This window comes from Protopterus annectens, chromosome 6.part0, assembly GCF_019279795.1.
Source record: "Protopterus annectens isolate FY-2018-M chromosome 6.part0, PAN1.0, whole genome shotgun sequence".
NCBI lineage: Eukaryota > Metazoa > Chordata > Ceratodontiformes > Protopteridae > Protopterus > Protopterus annectens.
In genome coordinates, this window is record NC_056737.1 from 393,654,335 (window position 1) to 393,670,930 (window position 16,596).

A 16,596-nucleotide genomic window follows, 5' to 3' on the forward strand; every position below is an offset into this window, starting at 1 on the left:
TTGATTTTTGCCTTCACCAAGTTCTACCCAATGACAAGGTCAGTTAATCTCAATTATCAGCTGTGTTATACTAACTCATTGCTTCATTTCAATAAAACCTTAGATGTACATTGTAAATAACTTGAAATATGATTGTAAGATTGAAGTGTTTATGGACTTGAAAATATTTTGCTTCATTTTCAGTTTTATTTGATTTTTGATTGCAATCTCCAGACTGAGCCTGAAAATGGTCCATTTAGATCAGTGCTCTATCCCAGTTAACAAATACATACATACATATATAAATAAATAGTAAATTAATAAATAAATAAATTATATACATTATGTGGTTATAATTAAAACAAAAAAGACACGTTTGTTTACTATAATTAAAAAAATGATTACGTAATAATGTATTTGCTGTTTTGTTTGCACTTTTTTTTTAATTATAATTAAAACAAAGCGATACAAAGAGTTGTTTATAAACAAAACTATATACAGAGTTGTTTATTATAATTAAAGCCAAAAAAACAAAAACGATATACAGGATTGCTCATTTTTTAACCATGAAGCCCCCACCAGTAGGACTTTGAGCTAATTTACTCTTCTGTAGCCGATATCATCAGTATGGAGGTAAGCCATCCCGGGGGCATCATCCCATCATGAAGGTAGTTTGTACTTCTGCCTGCTCCCAATTATCCACCTGAACATTGCTGAGGGGGGGCATCCTTCCCATGGCCAGGTTAGTCTGGATGACCTTTGTGAATGGGGTCTCTAGATGATGATACTACATGTCTGCACTAGCAGTTACTAGGTATCCTTAACCCCTCAACCAGGTCAGAACAAAGCCTGAAAGCATCTGTACAAGTCTATCTCCAGCCAACAGGTTCCCCTTCACATGTCAGCAGCTGATATTGTTTTCAGTGTAGGCTATGGAAGCATTTCACTATAGCCCTAATCTCATCCACTTGATGATTGATGTAGGTACACAACACAGGCTATCCATGACTCTCCCCCTAAAGTATGGATGGTCCCACACATATGTCCCTTGAAAGCTACTTTCCTATTGTATGATACCAAGCTTATATTCCCCAAGTCTGCAGCCTTTGTGTAAGTCTCTGCTTGCACTGGAGTAGTAGCTGATTAGGACATCTCACCTCTTCCAGTAATGGGTAACCCAACATTAGAAACTCACTCCCATCCCACTGTCTGTCTCTTTCACACTGTTTGAAGTCAGATCATCAAGGTTATAGTCTGGTTGCTATCCCTGTATTCTCTCTACACCCCAAAACTGGCACAGATACACCGAGTTGTCAAGCACATTTAACAAGAGAAGCAAGGCAATCTATCAGGAGCCAAACACTCATACCCAGAGTATAATGCTGCCTTCCTGTAAAAGTTCTAAATTCTACATATAACACAAATCTTTGCAAACAACCATAAAAAATAAAATATGCATTCTGATTGCACTGTCTAACAATGGGGAATACTGCTGCAAAGGATTCCAAAAAGTGAACTGGCTTCCAGCTACATCTATGGCCACCTCAGCTTAAATTCACTTACCTTCAAAGTTCGACACTGTTTCCTGTGTCCACCACTAGTCACAAAAATCCTTATAAAATCTTACCATCGACATTAAGATCTAGTGGAGTTCTGAATGAATGTAATGAGCTACCTAATGGAAAATTCAAGAGTAACTTACAGATAGGATATAATCCCCGGGATTCATGAAGCTCGGTGCAAGGACGGTATTAGCCTTGCGCCAAGCGTCCTCCTTACAGATGGTGCAGCAGTGCCATATGAATATATATAAGGGCGTGCTGCCGCACCCTTGACATGCACAGGAAATGTGTGCGAGTGCAGGGGGTGTGTTTAAGTGCTCTACGGAGGCGTAAACATGCCCCCACAGTTGCACAACCTACTATGCTTACTATTAGAGCCCACCTCTAATAGTACACAATTAAGTCAGTGCCCGTGTGTACTGAAATGTATGCTAAGCATACAAGAGTGTCCATGAATACTGAAATAAAATCAAAGTAGTAAACCTACAAGCACATACTGAAATGTTGAGCCCCGTCCCTAGAACTATCACAATTAGATTCCCCCGTGTCCCTATTTTACATTTGTATTGGTTCATTATTGAAAGTGTAAGCGAAGCGCAGCGTGTTTGCATGTCGCTGCCCCATGCTTAGCGTTGCTTACACATCAAAATCATCCAAATAGAAAAAAACATACTGAATCAACGTTAACGTCAATAGTGTAGTGGTTAGAGCATCTGCCTAACGAACAAGCATTCATATCATTTTCCATGTGCAATGTGTATATGAACATATTTATACATCGTTTTGCTGTATAACCTACATAATAACATGTAAATGTGAACTGGAGTACCGCATGAAATATTTAACTAACGTCATTTAATCAAAGTGGTAGTGTCATAATGAATAAGGCACTAGTAAGTAGGTGTAAGCACAAATAAGCAGTAGTAAACATATATAAGTACCAGAAAGCAAGTCTAAGTGCATTTGCGCGGGTGTAAGCAGTGCCCAGCATAGGAAATGTATATAATTATGTAGATGTATGTGCATTTGTATGTACAGATATATAATATATATATATATATATATATATATATATATATATATATATATATATATATATATATGAAGAATTAACGTTGTGACAATAAAGCATACAAAAAGAATGAGAAGGGAATCAACAGCAATTCCAGTATTATTTAGTGATGTCAGTGTATGTCATATCAAGCTGGGCAGGGGTGAGCAAAGCACTGCTACTCACACCACAGGTAGGATACTACCAGTGGGAGTAACATTGTCGATCTGATGAAGTCTACTTTACAAACAATCAAAAGGTACTCCCTGGTGGGACTACCCAAAAATTGCTAGGATGGTTGAACCTCCGACCATTACACAAGCAAGGGCAGGTATGTTCAAGGACTAAATGGTGGGAGAGCCTGATGATCCATGGGTTGGGACAACATACGTGTAGGGTCCCTAATGCTGGGGAGAGGGCAATGTGTGGAGGTGTGTCATGGCTGTGATAGCAACCAGAGAATGTCAAACTCGGGTGGGGTGGAGGAACCATGGGTATGAAATTATGGATCCAGGCGTGTCAAGGTTGGATGTTCTGGTTCTAATTAGACCACCTTGTGGAGGTCAGCGAGTTCGTTATAAGTATATATGCATACACACATGCATATATCTATATGTAGAAGTACATTCCCTGTAACACATTCATTCCTTTTGCAGACATAAATAACATGAAAGTGCCCCTACAAACCTTGACAGTAGATAGAATAATGGGTTGTGCATAAGAGGGAAGGGACAAATCTGCAAAAATGCAGAAGTTTGTACATTGTCCGAAGTCAGTGCTGTTCTCAAAAAAATCAAATGTGAGGACTTTCTCACACATGGAATCATTCCTGTGATCTGACTGCTATGGCAACGCCAATCACTAAACTGGTCCTATTTGTAATATAATTTCGCCAAACTCGTACATTATTAGCTCCCATGTGTAACGTGTGCATTACCACATCGTCATAGTTATGAATTTATTGTAGTGTCATGTTAACGGGAGTAATGATGTAATGAAGTATAGAGTCTAATCTTGAAATAAAGACATGTGTCCCAGGTGGGGCAACCCAAAAATTGTGAATAGTGTCCTATTGGTCACTCATTTCATCAATGTGTGTGGACTAAACTTTTGGGATGTCTGAGGATACATGGAGTGAGTCAACCCATAGGCTGGGTCTACAGGAGTAGGGAGTGGCCAATGTATAGTGGTGTGGATACACCGTGTATCCAACTGGAGAATGGATGACTGCTGTGTCAGTGAAGTGTTGGGGTGGGTGTTTGGGGAACTAGGATCCATGGGTATATGGGTATATATGCAAATGAAGCAGCACAGCAATAGTGTAGTGGTTAGAGCATCTGCCTAACGAACAGACATTCTCATTCCGAATCCCACTGCAGCACATACCATTTTCCATTGGTAATCTGTATATGAACATATTTTGACATCTGTCTGCTGTATAACCTGCATAATAACAATTAAAAGTGAACTGGAGTGAAGTGTCAGTGTCATAATGAATAAGGCACTAGTAAGCAGGTTTAAGCATAAATAAGCAGTAGTAAGCATATATAAGCACCAGTAAGTGTGTCTAAGTGAGTTTGCACGGGGGTATGCATTGCCTTACAGATATATATATATATATATATATATATATATATATATATATATATATATATATATATATATATATATATATGTGTGTGTGTGTGTGTGTGTGTGTGTGTGTGTAGATATACACAGATATACAGCTATGATAGGAAACAGCACACAAGAATGACATATGTTCACAGGCTATGCCAATGGAAGTGAGGGGCCCAAGCAAGATACATGTAACATGTAGTATGACCCCCCCCCCAGCCAGACAGAGGAAACATATACACAAACCCACAAACAATGTAAATAGTCCATTGCTCCCCAGACCACAGGCAGGATACAACCGGGGGGGGGGGCAGAGTGCACCCGTGAAATCTAATCTTGGGACAGACAGGAGCGTCCCTTGCGGGACGGCCCAAAAATTAACATATAACCAAAGGAAGCCAATACAATGACCATTCTGGCTGGGGTATGTACATACCCGAAATACAAGGGTGGGAAATCCTGATAACCCATGGGTCGAGACAGCGTACGACATGGGTCCCGTGAAGTGGAGAGTGGGCAGCATGTAGTGGTGTGTTCAGACCCAACCTGCGCCCAGAGTAAGGATGGGTGCAGTAGAAGAGGTGCGGGTGGGGGAACTATGGGTAGCTAGTTATGGGTCTAGGTGTGCAGGTGTTAGCTGATGTGGGTCTATACAGACAGCCCCAGGGATGTGAGCAAATGTGTTCACTGGGCAGAGGCGTCGCCCAACAAGCAGCCACACCTGCTACGAGTCCCACTGCAGCAAAGTGTAATCTACATGGCAGATAATGGAATAACCAGATGTAGATGTATATATGTAGAGGAATGTTTATGCACATCTACCCATAGCTACATGGAGATATACCTCTCCCTTTCTGTAGTACAAATGTATACATACAGAGACAGAATACATACACATACCCACATATAGATATATACATATACACCCATATGTTGTTAGATATACATGGACAGCAATATATAAATATATACATGTATGCATTCATATACAGATATATCATTTTATAGTAATGTAGATATACACACGCACACACATATATATATATATATATATATATATATATATATATGTGTGTGTGTGTGTGTGTGTGTGTGTGTGTAAATATACACATGTAAATAGCTAGGATATGATACAGCAGTTACAGATTTGCATATGTTCACAGGCTGTGCAAATGGGGGTGAGGGGTTCAATCCACAAATGTGTAACACATAGCATCAACCACCCCCACCTAGACAGGTGAAACATACAAACACAAGATACTAATAAACACACCACTGCTTCCCAGACCACAGGCAGGATACTACCAGTGGGAGAGACCTGCCAGGTCTAATCTTGAACCAAATATATCAATGTCCCTTGTGGGACACCCCAAAAATTACTGCTCATCGGAGTCAGTCCCTGTAATGATTCATCAAACCAGGCTGTAGACGTACTTAGACCAGTAGGTTGTGCAAGCCTGATAGCCCATGGGTCGACACAATGTACGACATGTGTCCTGACACGTGGAGAGTGGGCAGTGTGTAGTGGTGTGGTTAGACCCCACCTGCACTCACAGTAAGGATGAGTGCTGTAGAGGAGGGGCAGGTGGGGGATCTATGGGTATGCAATTATGGGCCTAGGCATGCAGGTGTTGGCTGGCGCAGTTGTATTAAGACCGCCCCGGGGATGTAAGTAATATTCCAAAATGAGCAGAGCTTACGCCCATACCTCTCAACCCCTAAGAGCAAAACCACTGGACAGAACATAAACTGTTGGGGGAACAAATAGGGACAGAAAGCACATATTCCACTTACAACCTTAGAAAGCTGATAGAATAATAGGTATGTATTAGCATGACTTTGCTGAAGGTTGTGGGGTCCTAAACCCAATTACTTGTCTGTATTTAATGGTGTCAGTTCCCAGGTATTTGCCAGACAGGTGCAGATTGTAAGAGGAACACACCAATAGTATGAAGCAAACTTTGGACAGGCCGTGGATTCTGTACAGTCAACCGGCATGCTTATGCCTAATGGGCAGCCATTCCTGATATGGGTCCCACCACAGCACAATCCAGTTTAAATGGTGGCTAAGTACAGTATGACCATATGTGTCATTGCATAACCTACTACACAACACCTATGAACACATGGTCACAACACCCCACTGTAGGCATGTAAGCTGATGTAATAGGCATCACAAGGTATTATTGTAATTCTCACCCCCACCCAGGGGTGTGAGTGTCAGATGCAAACACCAAATGCAGTGCATTTGCAAGTGTGGGAGCAAGCAGGTGTAAGCCTGTTTGGCCACCGGTATGCGAGTATCACACTGGTGAAGCAATGCAGAGGCTAACTGAGTGTAAGAAACTGTAACCGGAGGTTAGCATTGCTTAGCACCGCACAAACCAGTTCACAATAGCTCCCAACTGTTTAAAGTGCCTTAATCACTCTGTACCCAACAGTCACAGTAGTTAACCACTACGCCATGATAGCAATACTTATAAAGAAGGTATCAGCAAACTAATCCTCACCACAGGGAAATCAAATCAAAAATGTTAACTGAATCTATGTACAGTGTAATGTTCTATAACCTGCCACAGACCATACATATGTGAATTGGAGTACTGCAGTAAACATAGAGTTGAGGTGTCACTGTAATAAAGTTATGAAGTCCCCAGGACCCCATACAGTGTATGTACACATGAATGACGGATACCAGGCACATATATAACCTGTAATGAATAAGACATAGCTTAGCCTTTTCGAAACCGGCCAATTACAGAAAAGTGCGGGAATCCGGCCCTACTTAAACTGAAGAGGTGGGAATACGGCTCATAACTGGTTGTAGCATCCCCCTGCAGGCAGAATGGCTGGAGTGGGAGAAGGCACTCACTTTAGAGTGCAGTGCTGGGGCATCCAGGAGTCCAAATTCATGGTATGGCTCCTGGTAAAGCACCATGACAGGAGACTACTGCAGGGCCAGTACCAGGGCTCGCAGTACAAAATGGAGGCATGGGACAGTCTCATCCGTGACCTCACTAGTGCCACAGGTATCCCTCGGACTGGTGAGCAGGTCAGGCACCACCATGCAGACCTGAAGCAGTGGAGGGGGGATGTCCTGGAACAGTGGATCCAGGAAGCAAGGCAGATGCAGAATGCCCCAGAACTGAGTAAGTACTCCTTCCACTACGTAGTTAATAATTTCCTCGCTTGTGTATACTATGGATAGGTATGGCTAAATATCACTGTACTTCTCTGACAGCTGCAGATGAGTGTGCTGCGAACCAGCAAGCCTATGATGCTAAGCTGCAAAGGATGCGTCATGAGGCAGGTTAGTAAATAGCCTGCATGTACTGTCATAACAAATAAATGTAAGAGCCTCAGAAAGTGTTGTACTTGTATACAGATTTGTGTAATATGCTACGAATAAAGGTGTAACCCATGTATTGCTTCTGTTTATTCTGCAGTCATATGTTGTTGTACTGATGCATTTATTAAATAGTACTGTTGTAGTAAGCAGTGTTACCCACACTGTAGTATGCAGATAAAATGTGTATGAAGTGCTGTATAACAATGTTGGAAGTGCAAACAGGTCAGTCATATTAGACTAAATACATTGCAAAGCCTCACAACAATTGCCTGATAGCATAGTGTACAGTGATCTTAACTGTAATGCTTTTGTCACACACAGCAGGGCTTTGGATCCCAGGAGCGCCAGTGAGTTGTATGCATAATCATTCCACACAACTGCACACAGTTTGTTAGAATGTTCAGAGAGAAAGCTGTATGCATATATACACTTTACAACTGTACAGATTATGCTAGAATGCTCAAATAGAAAGTGGTATGCATATTCATACCCCTCAACTGTTCCAATCTGCCCAATATGTCCTGATAAATGGCCCATATCACCTGCCTTTTGCCCTGTTCCCCTGACAAATTAGTGTGATGATCCAAGAAATGTAGGCAGCTGTAAATGACATATAACTGATAGACTTGTACATAGTCAGAGAATGTACATGCAAACATACCTGTCATCCCAGCATCTCACCCAAAGTGTATGACAGCAGTCAGCAGTCTCAAAACATGTTGCATTACACCTGCACCTTGTCAAGCCTGTACGTAAGACACAGGTCCCATACATACTAATCTACAAACATACCATTGTACAATATAACGCCATTGGGTAGTGTAATAATACATGTAAGGGACAGACCACTGCAGTGACTACGAATGTTGTGAAAACTACAAGGATTTATTAGCTGTTAATTGAACTCTCTCTCTCTCACCCCTACCATATGTGCAAAAATAACCGATTTACACAACTCATTTGGTATGTCTACACTCCTAACCTTCGTTGGGACATATGTCCCATTGGTTTATAAATATTCACATCTGTTACTATGCATGTGCCATGTTAAAATACTCCCATATTGGTGTCCTGTTGCCATCAGTGAAACCTGCATGTTGTTGTAATGGCAACTGTTTACCCATATATGCATGTGTTTTGCCTGCTCTGCAACTATTTTATATCTGGTGCCCTGGGTAATGGGAATACCTATGCATGCTGTTATAACTAATCGTAAATGCTGTTGACTATTACTAACCCATATCTGCCTTAAACATGCTACAACATAGCTCGTATGGGAAGGCTGGTCCCAGCGGACCCACCTGTCCCACCTCAGCTGGCTATGGCACCGAGCACCAGCACATCTGGGGCCCAGCCTGGGACCTCCTCGTCCATTGGCCCTGCACCACCTTCAGGTGGAACCGCCGCAGGGGATGGGGCTTGGCCCCCCTGGGAGCAGGAGTGGACAGGAACCTGTCACCCATGGTACGGTCCGGGTCATGGTGCATGGGGAGCTTGACAGGAAGATTCGAGACTGCCTATGCCAGCTTGAGGGCCGAGTGGCACAACTAGAGGGTGAGCCTGGCCCTCCTACACAGCCCCCAGCACAGCCACCTTCTGGACTGTGAAGGTGCAGTGGTGACTGCCCATGGGTGAGGACCTCAGTCCCACTGTATCCATTTGTGGGCTCATGGGCTTGCGACTTCCAAACACCCCTCCCCATCAAAGGTGTTCCACCCACATGTGTCATATACCATCCCAGTATGCATCTTGTTTGTCTTGTCCGTCATCTTACCCAACCTATCCTCCCTGATCATACCTACTCTCCTTCCCCAACATCCCACTCTCACCTAAAAGTAAAAGAAAAAAAGGGCAATCTGTTCCCGCAAAAAAAGCACGCCCCATACATAGCTGTCCATTTCGCACACATGTCCACTGGACACATGTAAACATTTCTAATTGGCATCACAACATACTATTGTTGTCCTCACCTCTCTCTCAGGGTTGTGGGTGCCCAAATGTACCACCAAATTTATTGCATATGCACAGCCGTTGTTGTAGAAGAAATGGACAGCTATGGACCTTCCCTACACCCTTCCTGCACATCCCTAGCTACCTTGCCTACTGTCTTTCCCTCTTTGTGCCCCTTTTTCACCACTTTCCTATCACTCCTTTTTTTCTTTTCTTTTAAAGAAATTAGTGCGGGGGTAAGAGGGAGTAAGCACTTTTCAGTAGCAGTAAGCGGGTTACAGCCTGCTTGCATAGGGGTAAGCACTGCCTACACAGGTTAAGCAATCAAGAAGATAACTTTGTGTAAGGAACTGTAACCAAAAGTAACCAGTGCTTACCGTCACGTAAACTCATGCACACCCGCTCACAACTGCTTATAAGTGCCTTAATCACTCCGTATCCAACGGCCATTGTTCTGCCCAGCAACAAAATAAATGGCCTCTGCAAGGCTCGAAACCAGGACCCTACACACCACAGCCAATGTGATTTACCACTAAGACATGGCAGATATACAGACATCGGATGTTATCACAAACATAGCATCATGCACAGTCATTCAACAGTATAGGAAATATATTCCATTATGTAGATGTATCTGTGTGTGTTTATGTCCAGATATATATACATATATATATATATATATATATATATATATATATATATATATATATATATATATATATCAAGAACATACCATGTGACAACAAAGCAGTAAAAAAGAATGAAAAGGGAAACACCAGCAACTCCTGTATTATGTAGTGGCATTGTCCTATGTAATATCAAGACTCCCTCAGACAGACATGTGTCATTTATACATGCAAACATTTGTACATTGCCCAAATACATTACTTTGAGCATTTCATTTACATTAACAAAACAGTTCCTGTCCAATCATTATGTGAGAACAGTACTCTTGCTAGGTGCTGCGTGCAACATCATCATTAAAAAGTTAAATGGGGTAACCATAGAGGGACTGGTAGTGTCATGTGTACAATGGGGTCGTCTGCATCACGTGTACCTGGAACCTTTAGGAGGCATGTGCATACCAGGATTGTGTGCCTGAGAAAGGGGTGAGGACAACAGTAGTATGTTGTGATGCAAATTAAAAAGGTTGTGTGAAATGGACAGCTATGTATGGGGAAAAAGTTGTTCTGGGAACAGATTGGCCTTTTGTTTCTGTGTTCGTAAGGTGAGAGTGGGATGTTGGGGAAGGAGAGTAGGTATGCTCGTGGAGGATAGGTTGGGTAGGATGACAGACAAGACAGCATACAGGGGTGGTATATGCCACATGTGGGGGGATACACCTTGGACGGGGAGGGGTGTTTGGCAGTCACAAGCCCATGAGCCCCCAAATGGAAACAGTGGAACGGAGGCCCCTCTCCATGGGCAGCCACCACTGCACCTTCACAGCCGCAAAGGTGGCTGTGCTGGGGGCTGTCTAGGAGGGGCAGGCTCACCCTCTAAATGTGACACTCTGCCCTCGAGCTGGTGTAGCTGTCCTCAAAACCCCTTACTGAGCCCCCTACGCACCATGGTCTGGACTGTACGATGGCTGACAAGTTCCTGTCTGGACCTGCTCCTGGGGTGGCAAGCCCCATCCTCAGTGGTGTTTCCACCAGAAGGTGGTGCAGATCCAGCAGAGGTGGAGGTCCAAGGCTGGGCCCCCCGGAGCCATGGCCAGCTGAAGTGGGACAGGTGGTTCCGCCGGGACCTCCAATCCCATACAGCCTATGGTGTTACAGTTTTAACACAGATAAGGCTTAGAAATAGTCAACAGCATTCAGGATTACTTATAACATCATGCATAGATATTACCATCAACCCAAGACAACAGATGCCATACATTTTCAGATCGAGCACAACACATGCATATATACTGCATGACATCTGCCTATAGCGTAGATAACTTGTGACTGCAGCTATGAACAGTGGCCCACTATTGGCATTTCACTGTGATAACCTCAGATAGTGACTGTCATACCACTGTTTCATGTGACGTATGTCCAATCAGGGATGCGATGGCAGTAACTCTCATCACTGTCACCGTGTACTGACTGCAATCCTCACACTATGCATTTGCAGTTCACAGATGTGTGCTCTGTGAGTAACACAAGGAAAAAATGCTTCCACACACTGACCAGTCCACAGATGACCCTACAGATGGGGGTTTCCTCACAAACAGAGCACTGTCTTGTCAGTTTTAAAACATGCAGACTAGCCATTACCACACACAACTACTTGGCAGTAGTCTGAATGAAGCATAGCTACACTTACATGCTGTAGTCATGTCTGGCACATCACCCTCCTGTCTTTAGGCTATTTTCCACTGTGTATGTAATTTGAGGAATATCCAGATTTCATCTGTGATGCTGTTTACCAAACACCAGATCCAGGTTCCACTCACAGCGACTGTCATGGGCAAACACCAACATGATGTTCCTAGATATTGTACTGTGTTTCCATGCAATTGGCTATGGGAATGTCACCACAGCTGTTCCACATGCAATCATCTAGAGGAGGACAGCAATAGGTGCAGGGGCCATCACCTGATCATGACCATCACTTACAAAACACAAGCTGCTGCTGAGCAGATGTACATCTCCACATCCACCAGAGAGTGTGTGTGAGGGATAGACAGAGGCAATGTACATCAGAGAAGGGCTGGGAGACTAAAACCTAAGCATCATTTGTCACACCGGTACAGGGGTTCAAACCCCTGACTGACTAACCATTACTATTACAAGTGCATGCATTTACTCCATGTGCCACATAGCTGACATGTTGCTGTGCTGTAAGAACATATATGTGTAGTGGTGAGTGACATCTGCAACAGAGATATAGTAGACATACATTAGGTGTAGCACACATGGCTGTCCACATGAACAGATGTCATTGTCAACACAACCACACTCTCTAAGGGACTCAGACACATTGGCACACTCTGGCACGCTCGCAAATACACTTCCTAACTACTTAGTTTGTCACACTACAGTAATGCACATGTATTACATGTACCACAGGGGTTATCCTGAGGGTCTATGGGCTAGGGCATGTGAACGTGTCTGACATCAGTCAGTATGCGAATAGGAGTTATACTGTGTGTGACTGTGGTTGGGAACATCATACCCCACATGCAGACACAAGGTGCCAGTACTGACATGCATGTGTGCATTGCTTCATGGGTGTGTAGTGGTTGGTTGTGCAAGATGGCTGTACAAGGCTGGGTGAGGGGTAATCCTTGGCATCAGGCCACCTGACAATGGTCTGCAGTGTGGTTCAGGGGTGCAGTGTCTGCAATGTCCCACACAGATGGGTATTGTATTAACTGTCCTGTCATCCTGGTTATCATTGTGTGTGGCCATTGCTTTGCATTGCATGCCATGCCTGTGTTTGATAGTCCTTGACATGGACATTGCCTGGGATGTGCACGTCCCACATTAATGTACAGTGACATGTTTAAGTGTACCTGGTTTGCCTGGCACATGTTGTGTACACAGACTGTTATCATCAGATGTGCCAATCCTGGCCTGGTGTGGCAGGAACTGCTAATAAACAGCAGGTTGACCCTGCACCTGCATTGATAGCATGATACAGGTATTCCCTGGTATCAGTGGCATCTGTCCATACAGGGCATGTGTGTAAGGCATTGTATGTCCTTTGTGGATCACATTTGATGGCACCACATATGTTGCAGGCATCCAGTGGGGAACATAGTGAAGGCGCATTGTCTGCAATTATGTGCCTATTGTACTGGTGGACAGGGTGCCATGCTCTTTGCAGCCCACTGCATTCACACCATGCCTACTATCTGTCAACAATGTGCAGGGTACTAGCAACATAGCGGGATTTTCTAGGCAAGTGTGTTTGTGTATGACACATGGGTTCAGACCGTATTCTGGGTAATAGTAGGGTTGCTTACTTTGTTCACCAGGCTTTTTGCCAGATGTAGGGGTATGGCTTGCCAACACAGTCTCCTGGCTGATTGAAATCTGTAATCCTCGTGAGGTGGGACATTGTGACATATAATATGGCCACCATATAGGAAAACTACAAAACCCACTCCTCAACATATCCAGTGGTTAGACACTCACAGCCACCTCCACAGAGGCTCTGACTTTCAAACACACTCACACACCTGCCTTGTCTTGAAATAGAACTCCTACCTAACTAGTTTATCACACTACAGCATTATGTAGTTATAGCACGCGCTACGGAAATTACTGGGCTACCCCATCCCCAAAGGTGTATTACACAAGGAATGACATTAGCAGGGTTACCAAAGTAGGGCATTTCAAATTTCCTACAAGTGAGTAGCCCAAAATGCATTGCTCACAAAACAGACAGTGGGACACACACAACACGTCCACAACTGACATGTGTGGGTATAGAACCCATGACCAAGATCTATATCACACTACTGCATGGAGATGTTATAGGACGCACCACAAGGATTACTATTGAACTCGTTCCCCAGAGGTGTATTGCTACAGAGATTACTGGGTTACAGCAGACCCAGAGGTGTATTTCTAGGTGGGTGACATCATCACCCTTGCCAAAGTTGAGTATGGGAATTGTAAAGAGTTTGCATACTCTAAAAAGCATTGCTCCCTTCTCAGGCAGACAGACAGACACACACACAGTTGGCAAGTCTGGGATTAGAACACCTACCAAACTAGTTTATCACACTACAGCATTATGCAGTTACAGGACATGCTACAGAAATTAGTGTGTTACAACAATCCCAGAGGTGTATTTCTAGGTGGGTGACAGCAGCACCCTTGCCAAAGTTGATTATGTGAATTGTAAGGAGTGTGCATATTCTAAATGGCATTGTTCCTTCTCACGGAGACAGACACACACACACAGTTGGCAAGTCTGGGATTAGAACACCTACCAAACTAGTTTATCACACTACAGCATTACGCAGATACAGGACATGCTACAGAGATTACTGGGTTACAGCAGTCCCAGAGGTGTATTTCTAGGTGGGTGACATCAGCAGGATTGCCAAAGAAGGGCATTTCAAGTGTACTGCAAGTTGTACATGTCTTTTACCTGTGTGTACCCACTGCTTACTGTCACGAAAACACATTTACACCCATGTAAAAGTGTCTTATTCAGTCCTAAATGACATTATCAACAACCCTTGCAGGCCTTGAACCCTGGTCCATGTACACTAAGGTCACTGGACTAACCACTAAGCCACCTGGGTTGTACACGTGTCATGGTTTTTATAATACACATTTTACTACAGGTATTCCACAGTACTGAAAACAAATGGGACAGTCACTTTGTGTATATATGTACAGTACCCTTGAATGTACTGTACTCTGTGAAACAACATAGTCAAGTCTACATATGTACAATTATTATAACTAAATACTAAATACATATATGCACTTACGGATGTGTACACACACACACACACACACACACACACACACACACACACATATATATATATATATATATATATATATATATATATATATATATATATATATATATATATATGCATATACACAGACACAGCTATAGCCATATATATAAACATGTCTGAACACCCTTTGTGACACAGAAGGGTTCCAAAGGAATTGACGTGTACACAAAACAGAGGCAACTCTTATTTATAACATTTAAATCTTAATCAGTGCACCAGAGAAGATATGGTTGTTGTGTATGTGGAGTTTGGGGTGGAGAATGATGACTAAGGAAACATATCCCAGAGATTGTGTAGTTTGGGTGGGGGAATGATGGGTATGGACATACACCCCGGGGACCACATCTGTGTCACTGCTCGACAGTGGCAGAGGAAAATAACATACCCAACAGTAGTCGTTCTTGACTGTCTATTCTTTTCTATTCCTAACTATGTAATAATTTGTAGACTCCACTCACCACAGATGACTACCATGGTGTGAAGCATATTAAAAGACATAACGCATGTGTATGCCTGGCTACAGGGTAGTCACACACACACAAACACACACACTTGCCAGTATTGTGCTTACAAGTCTTGCCTATGTAAAGGTAAGTAGTAGAGTGGTATGCAGTTGGGGTATGTGCCACAGATCCCATACAATTACATTTACTCTGATTCTGCTTCTGAGCTGGGTGACATCACAGGACTGATTACTTGCAGTGGGGAGGGGGGAAAAGGATGGTTTAGCAGATGACAAGGATAAAGGCCAGTGCAAAAGGTGGTTTCTCTTTGGAAAGCAGTAAAGCCCACTGTCATGACAGGATGCAGACACAAATACACACACAACCAAACTCAGCCATTTGCTGACACACACACACACACTTGCCAGTGGTGGGATCAGAACTCCTGTCTATCTACAGATCACTATTATAGTAGTACGTAGTTAGGAGACGCGACAAAAAAATTACACATTTCAAGGCAGTCAGAATGCCCTTCTAAGATTGAGGACATCAACAGGGATACTGACAGTTAAGATGTACATAGCTGTAAACCTGTGTGTTTGAAAGTAGGAATCCATTACAACCTGTATGCACAAACAAGACACATCATCTGCAGGTAAGACATAGGTAGGCCTGAGAGGTATAGTTCTAGCACAACCAGCCCTGAAATGGAGTATGTCCATCTGTGGAATGGACAACTACTATCACTATACAGGGTTACAGTGGTCATGCTTATACACATAGAATCACAGGACTTGTTTGGATGCATTGACTCCAATTAAAAAAGGTCACAGTGGGCATGCTCATACACTTAGTAGCACAGGGCCATTTGAGATGCACTGTGACTACAACTACACAAGGTTATACTGGGCATGCTCATACACTTGGAAACAAAGGGCTTGTTTGGATGCACTGACTCAAATTACACAAGGTGGCAGTGGGTATGCTCATACACTTAGTAGCACAGGGCTGTTTGGGATGCACTCCGATTCTAGCCACAGAAGGCCACAGTGTGCATGCTCATACACTTAGATGTACAGAACACATTGTAATGGACTCCTATTGTAAACACACAGGTTTACAGCTATGTACATCTTAACTGTCAGTATATATGCACATCATACAGG